The sequence below is a fragment of the Impatiens glandulifera genome, unplaced genomic scaffold (assembly GCF_907164915.1).
Source record: "Impatiens glandulifera unplaced genomic scaffold, dImpGla2.1, whole genome shotgun sequence".
NCBI lineage: Eukaryota > Viridiplantae > Streptophyta > Magnoliopsida > Ericales > Balsaminaceae > Impatiens > Impatiens glandulifera.
The window spans coordinates 40,556-52,980 of record NW_025919149.1 but is presented as its reverse complement, the minus strand read 5'-3'; the positions used below and the strand labels follow the sequence as shown (position 1 = coordinate 52,980).

At 30.0% G+C, this 12,425-nt stretch overlaps 1 pseudogene; it reads right to left on the bottom strand.

The window, feature by feature from the left end:
* Nucleotides 1-2,438: 2,438 nt before the first annotated feature.
* Nucleotides 2,439-3,420, bottom strand: LOC124917604 (annotated as a pseudogene).
* Nucleotides 3,421-12,425: the final 9,005 nt, after the last annotated feature.

Sequence of the window (12,425 nt, the reverse complement as noted above, 5' to 3'; positions counted from 1 at the left end):
AAACAAATATTCAGTAAACATACATGATATAGGCTTGTGTATTAAGTTAATTATGGGAAGGCAACAAATGTTATGTTTTGAAAACAAACACGCATTATTAATGCATGAGCAACAAGTGTTCCACATCATATGCTATTCAACTGATCCAATTATATTTGCATCATTATTCATCTCTGTGTTCCTCTCCATTGCATTGTTTCTTTCTCTCTGTTTTCTTTTACATTGCCTTTAATTTAATTTATTCCTCTCTGTGTTCCACTCGGGAATAAGTTGGGATCAATAGTTATATATATATATATATATATATATTGATAAAATGGATTATATGGTTGTTGATTTGAAAATATAGATCAAGAATACATGTTTTAGAAAAATGGTATAACTGTGCTTATATTTTGATAAAATGGATTATATGGTTGTTGATTTGAAAATATAAATCAAGAATACATGTTTTAGAAAAATGGTATAACTGTGCTTATATTGTTCATACCAAACCCAAAATTTTAAAAGCACTAGTGTAGTGAACTCGTTTTAAACCGGGTTTGGGGTTGGGGCGTGACAGTATCAATAAAAAACATTTATACTATTTTCTCGATTTCACAGATAAATCTCACCTTTCACTTATCGTCCTTTCTTCTCTTGATGCACAGCCGTCTCTTGAATGAGGAGGTTCCTTCTTTAATTAGTAAAAAACCTTATTTATATTACATATGATGTATATGTCTGTATAAAAAAGAAAAACACTTGTTGCTCATGCATTAATAATACGTGACACATGCCTATCATGCTTGATGCATGTGTACCAAGTGTTGTTTAATAAACAACACAACTGCCTTCCATTATATATTATATTATTATAATATTTAAATTATATTATAGTAATATTTAATTATGATAATATTTGAGTAAAAATACGTTATGAAAATAAATATAATGAAAAATATATATGGGTTGATTTAGTATTTTTCTTATTTAGTAATCTAAGTACGATTCCACTTACCCTATTTCAATTTTTATAGTGAGTTTATATTGATTAATTTAATAGTGGGTTATTTGAGCAATTCATCTTATAAATACATGGACAGCGATAAAGATGTGAATAAACTCCATAACCCCAATTGTTTGAAATCTAAGGAAATAGAATTTAACATTGAGGGGATCACTAAAAAGTAGGAGAGTGAATTTTTAAATGCATTAAATTAATAAACAGAGATTAGTTTGAATAGAGCACCTCCATTGCAGGTGTTTCAATATAACTTTTATTATATTAACTTCCTCCTTTCCTGGATAGTTCCCAATGTTAGGCACTTTCAATACTTCATGGGTCCGTCTTTGGAGTAATCTCGTAGTTCCTACATTGTAGAGATGATGGGGTTGGTCCATGGATTTTCCTTCCTTTTGCCACATTTCGTTCAAGGGATATAGTACATCAAGTTGTTCGCAAGGGCCAACTTGATCCTCTTCCCCAAGGATCCTAGATGAGGGAACCCTAGGAGAGTCGTACTGCCCATTCTACCTCCTCTACCTTCTTGACAGCCCATATTTGTCTCAGTAGAGTCTTTCAGTGGCATGTTTCGGTCCTCTTCCCCATTACTTAGAAAAAGTGAGCCACCGGTTCAGGTACAAGATAAATAATATCATTACCGCCTGGACAATTAGACATCCAACCCGAAAACCCATTTTTACCATTTTATTCCTACATGTAGTCAAGGGAATGGAATTAGGATATATAGATCATGCATCTATCTATATAGATCTATACAGATAGATAGATGCTATCAGTAGATTCACACCGGATATATTTCTATCAATAGGGATGGTAGCTATTTATATGGCTGGCTATGTTTTCTTCAAGGAATAAAATAAAAATGTCTTTTGGAGAGATGGTTGAGTGGTTGATAGCTTTGGTCTTGAAAACCGGTATAGTTTTGAAAAAAGAACTATCGAGGGTTCTAATCCCTCTCTCCTTTTACTCATTAAATAGAGTTTAGGGGATCGATATCATAAGAAAAGGGGAATGACTTGACTAGCTGAGATAGCCAGAAGTCGATTAATCAAATCAAAGAGTTACATATTGGAATTTATGGGTCACTAATATAATAAATAATTATATAAATATTTATGGGTCACTAATATAATAAATAATTATATAAATGTCATATTTAATATAAGTTAAAATAATGTGATTTAATGTGAAATTAAGTTTATGGTTTATGAGTATGTCATGAATATTAAGTGAAGATACATAACACTAGTAAAAAAACATCAATACCGTCTGGTTTTCCGTTCGGTAATACCTTAATTTCCAATCGGTATAGAAAAACATAGATTGTATTTAATACGGTCGTCAACAGTCGCTAGAAGCTTTCTCGGTAATACGAATTTAAGGAATGCCGATTGGACTTTAACCAATTGGTATAGGAAAACACTAATTGTTATTATAACCACTCGGTATAGAAAAAAGAGAACAATTGGACATTCGTTTCTTTCTTCTCTTTTCCCTCACTTGATTGATTTGAGGCCCACGCCCTCAAAGGAGGTTCATAGATCTTACTAGCAACATCCGGTGAAGACGATTCCTTATTACACTTATAACATATTGTATCCACCAACTATCATTCATCTCTAGCTATCCCTAAATTCTCAGTTAACATCAACTCTATTCTTTCTATCCTTTCTTGAAGAATCTTCTTCAGCTTTTCACTGTCTTCTTTAGCTAGGTGATTGCCTTGAGCAAGCTCAAGAAGCCCACTTAACGCAACTTCTCTTATCTCTAGATCTTTACTTGTGGAAACAAAATGCATCATAATGCAACATAACCATTAGTTAATCGAAATGCAGAAACTCCTTGTTTGTTATGCCTTGTCAATGTTATGAAAATGTAGATATAATCAAAATTGATTGTGTTTTAAACAAAGGAAAAAGAAGATATCTAACATGATATCGCTCCACGTGCTTTTGTTAGAGCAGTAAGATCGGGGTCTGAAGCGAAATTTGAAAGGAGATGCTCCATTCCATTTGCTTCCATCATGAGCTATGGGCTTTTAGGGTTGTTTTGAACTATGGTAATGACATCAGCAGCCTTTGCACGGATATTAAAATGAGAACTCTTCAAAAACCCATGTAGAGGGATCAGACCACCTATTGAATTAAGATATGAAAGAAACAATTCAATATACAAATGGAGAACTTAAGTATCCTGGACCACCTATTGAATTAAAATCTGGAAGAAACAATTCAATATACAAATGAAGAACTTAAGTATCATGTATGTTGAGGTTGTATGAACTTACTTGGAAGATATTGTATGATCTTACTTGGAGGAAGATCGTCGGGTGAACGAAATGAAGTCAGACGACGACGACAACAAAGACGACGAGTGAATGAAGCATTTGTCGCATCAGTAGAGACGACAGTCATTGCAGCAACAAGGGTCGGCGGTTGCAAGGGATTCGGAAATGGGGAAATAAGAGGAGCACTCAAATTTTGTTAATTAATTAAGCAATACGGATTGGTGTTTTATATCAATCGGTACTATAGCTTAATAAACGCGACAAGATTGCCTCCCATTTTCTTATATAATTTTAGGGTCTGTACTGATTAGTTATAATACCAATCGGTATTTTCTTAGACTATGCCGATTGGTATTATAAACAATCGGTATTAAGCTAATAATATCGATCGGTATTATAACCAATCAATAATATTAGCTTAATACCGATTGATTATAATACCGATCGGTATTATAAGCTTAATATCAATTGGTATCATAACTAATCGCTAGATATGATCGTCATTTACCATTTTTTACTAATATAAGTGGCATTCAAATTTTATGAAAGAACTAAATTAGAAATTAAAACGCTTCAAACCCAAAATTTTAAAAGCACCAGTGTAGTGAACTCGTTTAAACCTGGTTTGGGACGTGACAGTGTTAATGGTATTAGATCAATAAAAGACAGTTATACTATTTTCTCGATTTTACAGAAAAATCTCACCTTTCACTTATCAGCCTTTCTTCTCTTGATGCACAGCCGTCTCTTGAATGAGGAGGTTCCTTCTTTAATTAGTAAAAAACCTTATTTATATAACATATGATGTATATGTCTGTATAAAACAGAAAAACACTTGTTGCTCATGCATTAATAATACGTGACACGTGACTATCATGCATGTGTACCAAAGTGACACGTGCATATCATGCATGATGCATGTGTAGCAAGTGTTTGTTTAATAAACACACAACTGCCTTCCATTATATATTATATTATTATAATAATTAAATTATATTATAATAATATTTAATTATTATAACATTTGAGTAAAAATACGTTATGAAAATAAATATAATGAAAATATATATGGGTTGATTTAGTGTATTTCTTATTTAGTAATCCAAGTACGATTTCACATACCCTATTTCAACTGAAATAATTTTTAGCGAGCTAGTGAAAATCGTACTAACATTTGTTCTCTTAGTCACCTACTACTATAGTGAGTTTATATTGATTGATTTAATAGTGGGTTATTTGAACAATTCATCTTATAAATACACAGACAGCGATAAAGATGTGAATAAACTCCATAACCCCAATTGTTTGAAGTAGAATAATTTTTATTATATTAACTTCCTTCTTTTCCTAGGTAGTTCTCAATATTTGACACTTTCCATACTTCATGGTTGCATCATTGGGTGATCTCGTAGTTCCTACGTGGTGGAGATGATGGGGTTGGTCCATGAATTTTCCTTCCTTTTGCCACATTTCGTTCAAAGGGTTGAAGGGAGATAGTACATCAAGCTGTTCGCAAGGGCCAACTTGATCCACTTCCCTAGGGATCCCAGATGAGGGAACCCTAGAAGAGCCGCCGACTCCAACTACCGTCCATGTATGATCCATACTAGATCTGACCAACTACCCATCCTACCTCCTCTACCTTCTTGACAGCCCATATTTGTCTCAGTAGATTTAAGTCGGATTTTGGGTTGACCCGCCCATAAATTTAAAATCAAAAATAAAAATGTTATGAGTATGTTTTGAACTTGCAATCTAACATAACAAGTACAATCTTTTAACAAACTAGACTAAGAAAATTTTATATTTTAAATTCTACATGATGAACACGGGACGTTTTAACAATATAAGTTTAACTTTTTAACTAACTAATCTATACACTGTAAAACTAGATAAATTAATATCGATGTTTTAATAAACTCTCTAAAATAATATTTTTGGCTGGTCCCGACTTGGGGATAGTGTGCTAAGTTAATAATTCGCTAAAATTATAAGATAATATATTTTTGATAATTTCTTTAGACTCATATAAAATACAAATTAATAATTCCTTATATATAGCATATTACATTATTGATTTATGAAGGTTTCTTGAAAAATGACTCAATTGTCTTTTGTTTTTTGTTGAAATCAATTTCCTCTTGATTTTTCTAGGTTAGGAAATTTTGTCGGTTTGTGTCGCTTAACATCGCCTCTTTCGAGAGCAAGTGAGAGATACTCTAAAGACCGCTTAACTGTATTCGATATTGTCGCTTAACTCACCTGCAAACCATAGTTACAATAAACCCATTCTTGAAATTGCTTTTGAGTGAGACTTGGATTATCCTTGTTGTCCTTGCATAATGCTCTTCGAATTTCGTCTGTCATTTTTGTTTTTTTCACACGTTTAAGATGGGAAGTCATGTTGTGTGTATGATTTGTTTATGTTAACCTATAGTATTTTGATCTTGTTTATATAGAAAATATTTTTAATGTCCATAAAGTGATACATTGAACACAAGAAACATAAGAAGGTGGGAGATTGAAGGTTTCTTTCAAATTGGGCCATTCATTTTATATACAATACATGCATTGTATACAATAATTAAGTGGAAGCTTAAGGTGTTTATAAACTAAGTATTTTATTATAAATTAATAAAATATTAATTAATAATTATTAATTTATAGATTAATTAATAATTCTTTCAATTAATAAATTTTAGTCGTCCCAAGTGTATTATTTTATAGAGTTTCTACTGTATATATGATGATGCTTAGTTTTCAAAGTATCTGGATCGTCGGGTCGAGAGTTGTGGTTAATTTAAATATATATGTAAGAGTAAATGGATATTTGGGTCGGATTGTGGGTTGACCCGCCCATAAATTTAAAACGGTTAAAAATAAAATTAAAAATGCTATGGGTATTTTTCAAACTTGCAACCTAACAAAAAAAAGTGCAACCCTTTAACCAATTAGACTAAGAAGACTTTATATTTTAAATTCTACACCAAATTTGATTAACGCGGGACGTTTTAACATTATAAGTTCAAAATTTTAACTAACTAATCTATATATATATATATATAATGATGCTTAATTTACAAAGTTTCCGGATTGTCGGGTCGAAAGTTGTGGTTAATTTAGATATATATGTGAGAGTAATGGATATTTGGGTCAGATTATGGGTTGACCAGCCCATAAATTTAAAACGATTAAGAATAAAATTAAAAATGCTATGGGTATGTTTCGAACTTGCAATCTAATAAAATCAAATACAACTCTTTAACTATATATATAATGATGTTTAATTTTCAAAGTGTCCGTATTACCGGGTCGAGAGCTATGGTTAATTTGGATATATATGTGAGAGTAAATGAATATTTGGGTCGGATTGTGGGTTAACCCACCCATAAATTTAAAACGGTTAAAAATAAAAATTAAAAATGATATAGGTATATTTTGAGAGTAAATTAAAAATGCTATCACATTTTAACTGTAAATTTTTTTTCTTTGTTTTTATATTATTACTCGTGTAAATGTACGGGCGAAATTAACTTAATTCACATGTCTATCATGTTGTTTAATAAACACAACCGCCTTCAATTATATATTATATTATAATAATATTTGATTATTAGAATATATGAATAAATAGAGGTTATGAAAATAAATATGACCCAATTACCATTTGGGGCTCAAATTTTGGGCATTTTTACCATATAGGGCTCGAACTTTGATTTGAGCCATTTGGGGATCCAACTATCAAACTTTTGGCCATTTAAGGCTTTTTACATAACTTCCGTTTAATTCGTTAATTGTATTTGACGTGGCAATTTGTTTTTTAAATTATATGACAATTGTCATTTTTTTTATCCTCTCTCTTTATCTTTTATTCTCTTCTGTATTATTTATCTTATGCAAATCATCCTTAGTCATCATTACACACCCATCATTTCTTATCATCATCTGTAATTTATAAACATGATGATGAGTTGTTGTTTTTTTGTTTTAAGGTTTTAGCTCTAGGCCACCATTCCTTAATCTCTTGTGAAAACAAAGAGAAGACATGGCTTTTGCTACTGCAACTTTTCTCACTAATACTTTTTTTCTTCTTTTATCTTCCTCCCCTTTCCCTTTCCCTTTCTTTTGCTCTTTTAACTTGAATTGCCTTCCCAAATCAAAATTAAAATTAAATAAATTCAATTTCAGAAAAAAAAAAAACAAATTAAATCAAACCCTAAGTCATCCATCAATTAATACCTGCAAAGAGGGACTTTACAAAGATCGAGATTGTCGCAGATATGAATGAACGGAGTCGAAGAAGTTTCCACATACGCTTGCATCTATCACACCCATTGTTAACTCTCCTGCAAAACTGTTAACTGTCCGTTTGTAGGTAGCGAAATGCCTGAACAAGAGTTCAAACAATGACACCGTTATTAACTTCTGGAATGGAACATTTTCTTCTTCCCCGGCTCCATGTCGTAAGGAAAAAGAATAGAAGATCAGACGAAGATAAGAGATGATAGAAAATTTCCACCTGTGTTATTAGAAAATAAAAAAAATTGACAGTTGTATAATTTAAAAAGAAAATTGTCACGTCAAATAAATTTAACGGATCAAACGAACGTTATGTAAAAAGCCTTAAATGACCAAAAGTTTGATAGTTGAAGCCCTAAATGGTTCAAATCAAAGTACGAACCACATATGATAAAAATGCCCAAAGTTCGAGCCTCAACTAATAATTGGGCCAAATAAATATTAATAAAAATAATTTATTAAGTAATCTAAGCATAATTATAAGTACTCTATTTCAACTTAAATTAAGATTCCACGTATCCTAATACATGATTTAAAATTTATATAATATATTATTATTAATGATAGATAAAGTGAATTTTATATTTTCCAGTCTTTTTCCCTCTCTAATCTCTTTTTAGTTTTAACAAGTCTTTTTCCCTCTCTAATCTCTTTTTAGTTTTAACATATTATTAGTATTTTTTATTCTTATTAATCCTTAAAATTTATTAATATTTTATATTTTTCTTAAATACTCAATTTTATTAATATTTTTTACTTTTATTTTCCCTAAACTTAATTTTAAAAAATAATTAAAAATATTCATTATTCGTGTATATTAATTTTTTTTCTCTTATATCTTCTTCCACGTTCATTCCTAACCTAAAAATAAATAAAAACATATAATAATTTATAACTTACGAGTATATGATTATAAGTAAAAATTAAATTTTCAAATTTTATTTTCAAAAAATATTCTTGTAAGTTATTAATAATTACAATATTTTTAATAATCAAATATTATTATAATTTAAATATTGTAATAATATAATATATAACTAAAGAAATGTGCGTTGTTTATTAAACAAATATTCAGTAAACATACATGATATAAAGCTTGTGTATTAAGTTAATTATGGGAAGGCAACAAATGTTATGTTTTGAAATTACACATCATATGCTATTCAACTGATCCAACTATATTTGCATCATTATTCATCTCTGTGTTCCTCCCCATTGCATTGTTTCTTTCTCTCTGATTTTTCTTTTACACTGCCTTTAATTGAATTTATTCCTCTCTATGTTCCTCTCCATTGGATCATGACCTTTAATTGAATTAATTATTTGTTGGGAATAAATTGGGATCAATAGTTATATATATATATATATATATATATATATATATATATATATATATATATATATATATATATATATATATATATATATATATATATATATATATATATATATAATGGATTATATAGTTGTTGATTTGAAAATATAGATCAAGAATACATGTTTCAGAAAAATGGTATAATTGTGCTTATATTGTTCATACAATTAGCACTAACACGCTCCAAACCCAAAATTTTAAAAGCACTAGTGCAGTGAACTCGTTTAAACCGGGTTTGGGACGTAATAGTGTTAATGGTATTAGATCAATAAAAGACAGTTATACTATTTTCTCGATTTCACAGAAAAATCTCACCTTTCACTTATCAGCCTTTCTTCTCTTGATGCACAGCCGTCTCTTGAATGAGGAGGTTCCTTCTTTAATTAGTAAAAAACCTTATTTATATAACATATGATGTATATGTCTGTATAAAACAGAAAAACACTTGTTGCTCATGCATTAATAATACGTGACACGTGACTATCATGCATGTGTACCAAAGTGACACGTGCATATCATGCATGATGCATGTGTAGCAAGTGTTTGTTTAATAAACACACAACTGCCTTCCATTATAAATTATATTATTATAATAATTAAATTATATTATAATAATATTTAATTATTATAATATTTAAGTAAAAATACGTTATGAAAATAAATATAATGAAAATATATATGGGTTGATTTAGTGTATTTCTTATTTAGTAATCCAAGTACGATTTCACATACCCTATTTCAACTGAAATAATTTTTAGCGAGCTAGTGAAAATCGTACTAACATTTGTTCTCTTAGTCACCTACTACTATAGTGAGTTTATATTGATTGATTTAATAGTGGGTTATTTGAACAATTCATTTTATAAATACATGGACAGCGATAAAGATGTGAATAAACTCCATAACCCCAATTGTTTGAAGTAGAATAATTTTTATTATATTAACTTCCTTCTTTTCCTAGGTAGTTCTCAATGTTTGAAACTTTCCATACTTCATGGCTGCATCATTGGGGTGATCTCGTAGTTCCTACGTGGTGGAGATGATGGGGTTGGTCCATGGATTTTCCTTCCTTTTGCCACATTTCGTTCAAAGGGTTGAAGGGAGATAGTACATCAAGCTGTTCGCAAGGGCCAACTTGATCCTCTTCCCTAGGGATCCCAGATGAGGGAACCCTAGAAGAGCCGCCGACTCCAACTACCGTCCATGTATGATCCATACTAGATCTGACCAACTACCCATCCTACCTCCTCTACCTTCTTGACAGCCCATATTTGTCTCAGTAGATTTAGGTCGGATTTTGGGTTGACCCGCCCATAAATTTAAAATTATAATTAAAAATACTATGATTATGTTTTGAACATGCAACATAACCAAACAAGTACAACTCTTTAACCAATTAGACTAAGAAGACTTTATATTTTAAATTCTACATCAAATTTGATGAACGCGGGACGTTTTAACAATATAAGTTCAACTTTTTAACTAACTAATCTATATACAGTAGAAACTCGATAAATTAATACTCGATTATTTAATAAACTCTCTAAAATAATATTTTTGGCCATTCCCGACTTGAGAATAGGGTGCTAAATTAATAATTCGCTAAAATTATAAGATAATACATTTTTGATAACTTCTGTAGACCCTATATAAAATATAAATTAATAATTTCTTATATATAACATATTACATGAATGATTTATGAAGGTTTCTTGAAAAATGACTCAATTGTCTTTTGTTTTTTATTGAAATCAATTTCACCTTAATTTTTCTAGGTTAGGAAATTTTGTCGGTTTGTGTCGCTTAACATCGCCTCTTTCGAGAGCAAGTGAGAGATACTCTAAAGACCGCTTAACTGTATTCGATATTGTCGCTTGACTCGCCAGCAAACCATAGTTACTATAAACCCATTCTTAAAATTGCTTTTGAGTGAGATTTGGATTATCCTTGTTGTGCTTGCATAATGCTCTTCGAATTTCGTCTGTCATTTTGTTTTTTTTCACACGTTTAAGATGGGAAGTCATGTTGTGTGTATGATTTGTTTGTGTTAACCTATAATATTTTGATCTTGTTTATATAGAAAATATTTTTAATGTCCATAAAGTGATACATTAACACAAGAAGCATTAGAAGGTGGGAGATTGAAGGTTTCTTTCAAATTGGGCCATTCATTTAATATACAATACATGCATTGTATACAATAATTAAGTGAAAACTTAAGGTGTTTATAAACTAAGTATTTTACTATAAATTAATAAAATATTAATTAATATATAAATTAATAATTATTAACTTATCGATTAATTAATAACTCTTTCAATTAATAAATTTTGGTCTTCCCAAGTGTATTATTTTATAGAGTTTCTATTGTATATATGATGATGCTTAATTTGCAAAGTATACGGATTGCCGGGTCGAGAACTGTGGTTAATTTGATTATATATGTGAGAGTAAATGGATATTTGGGTCGGATTGTGGGTTGACCCGCCCATAAATTTAAAACGGTTAAAAATAAAATTAAAAATGTTATGAGTATGTTTCGAACTTGCAACCTAACAAAACAACTATAACCCTTTAACCAACTAGACTAAGAAAACTTTATATTTTAAATTCTACACCAAATTTGATGAACGCATGACATTTTAACAATATAAGTTCAATTTTTTAACTAATATTTATATATATATATATATAATGATGCTTAATATTCAAAGTGGTCGGATTGTCGGGTCGAGAGCTATGGTTAATTTGGATATATATGTGAGAGTAAATGAATATTTGGGTCGATTTATGGGTTGACCCGCCATAAATTTAAAACGGTTAAAAATAAAATAAAAAAAGCTATAGGTATGTTTCAAACTTGCAATCTAACAAAAACAAGTACAACCCTTTAACCATATATATAATGATATTTAATTTTCAAAGTGTCCGGATTGTCGGGTCGAGAACCGTGGTTAATTGGGATATATATGTGAGAGTTAATGGATATTTGGGTTGGATTTGTGGTTGACCCACCCATAAATTTAAAACAGTTAAAAATAAAATTAAAAATTCTATAAGGTATGTTTCGAACTTGCAATCTAACAAAAATAAGTACAATCTTTTAACCAGCTAGACTAAGAAGACTTTATATTTTAAATTTTACACCAAATTTGATGAACGTGGAACATTTTAACAATATAAGTTTAAGTTTTTAACTAATATCTATATATATATATAATGATGTTTAATTTTCAAAGTGTCCGTATTACGTATTACAGGGTCGAGAGCTATGGTTAATTTGGATATATATGTGAGAATAAATGAATATTTGGGTCGGATTGTGGGTTAACCCGCCCATAAATTTAAAACGGTTAAAAATAAAAATTAAAAATGATATAGGTATATTTTGAGAGTAAATTAAAAATGCTATCACATTTTAACCGTAAATTTGTTTTCTTTGTTTTTATATTATTACT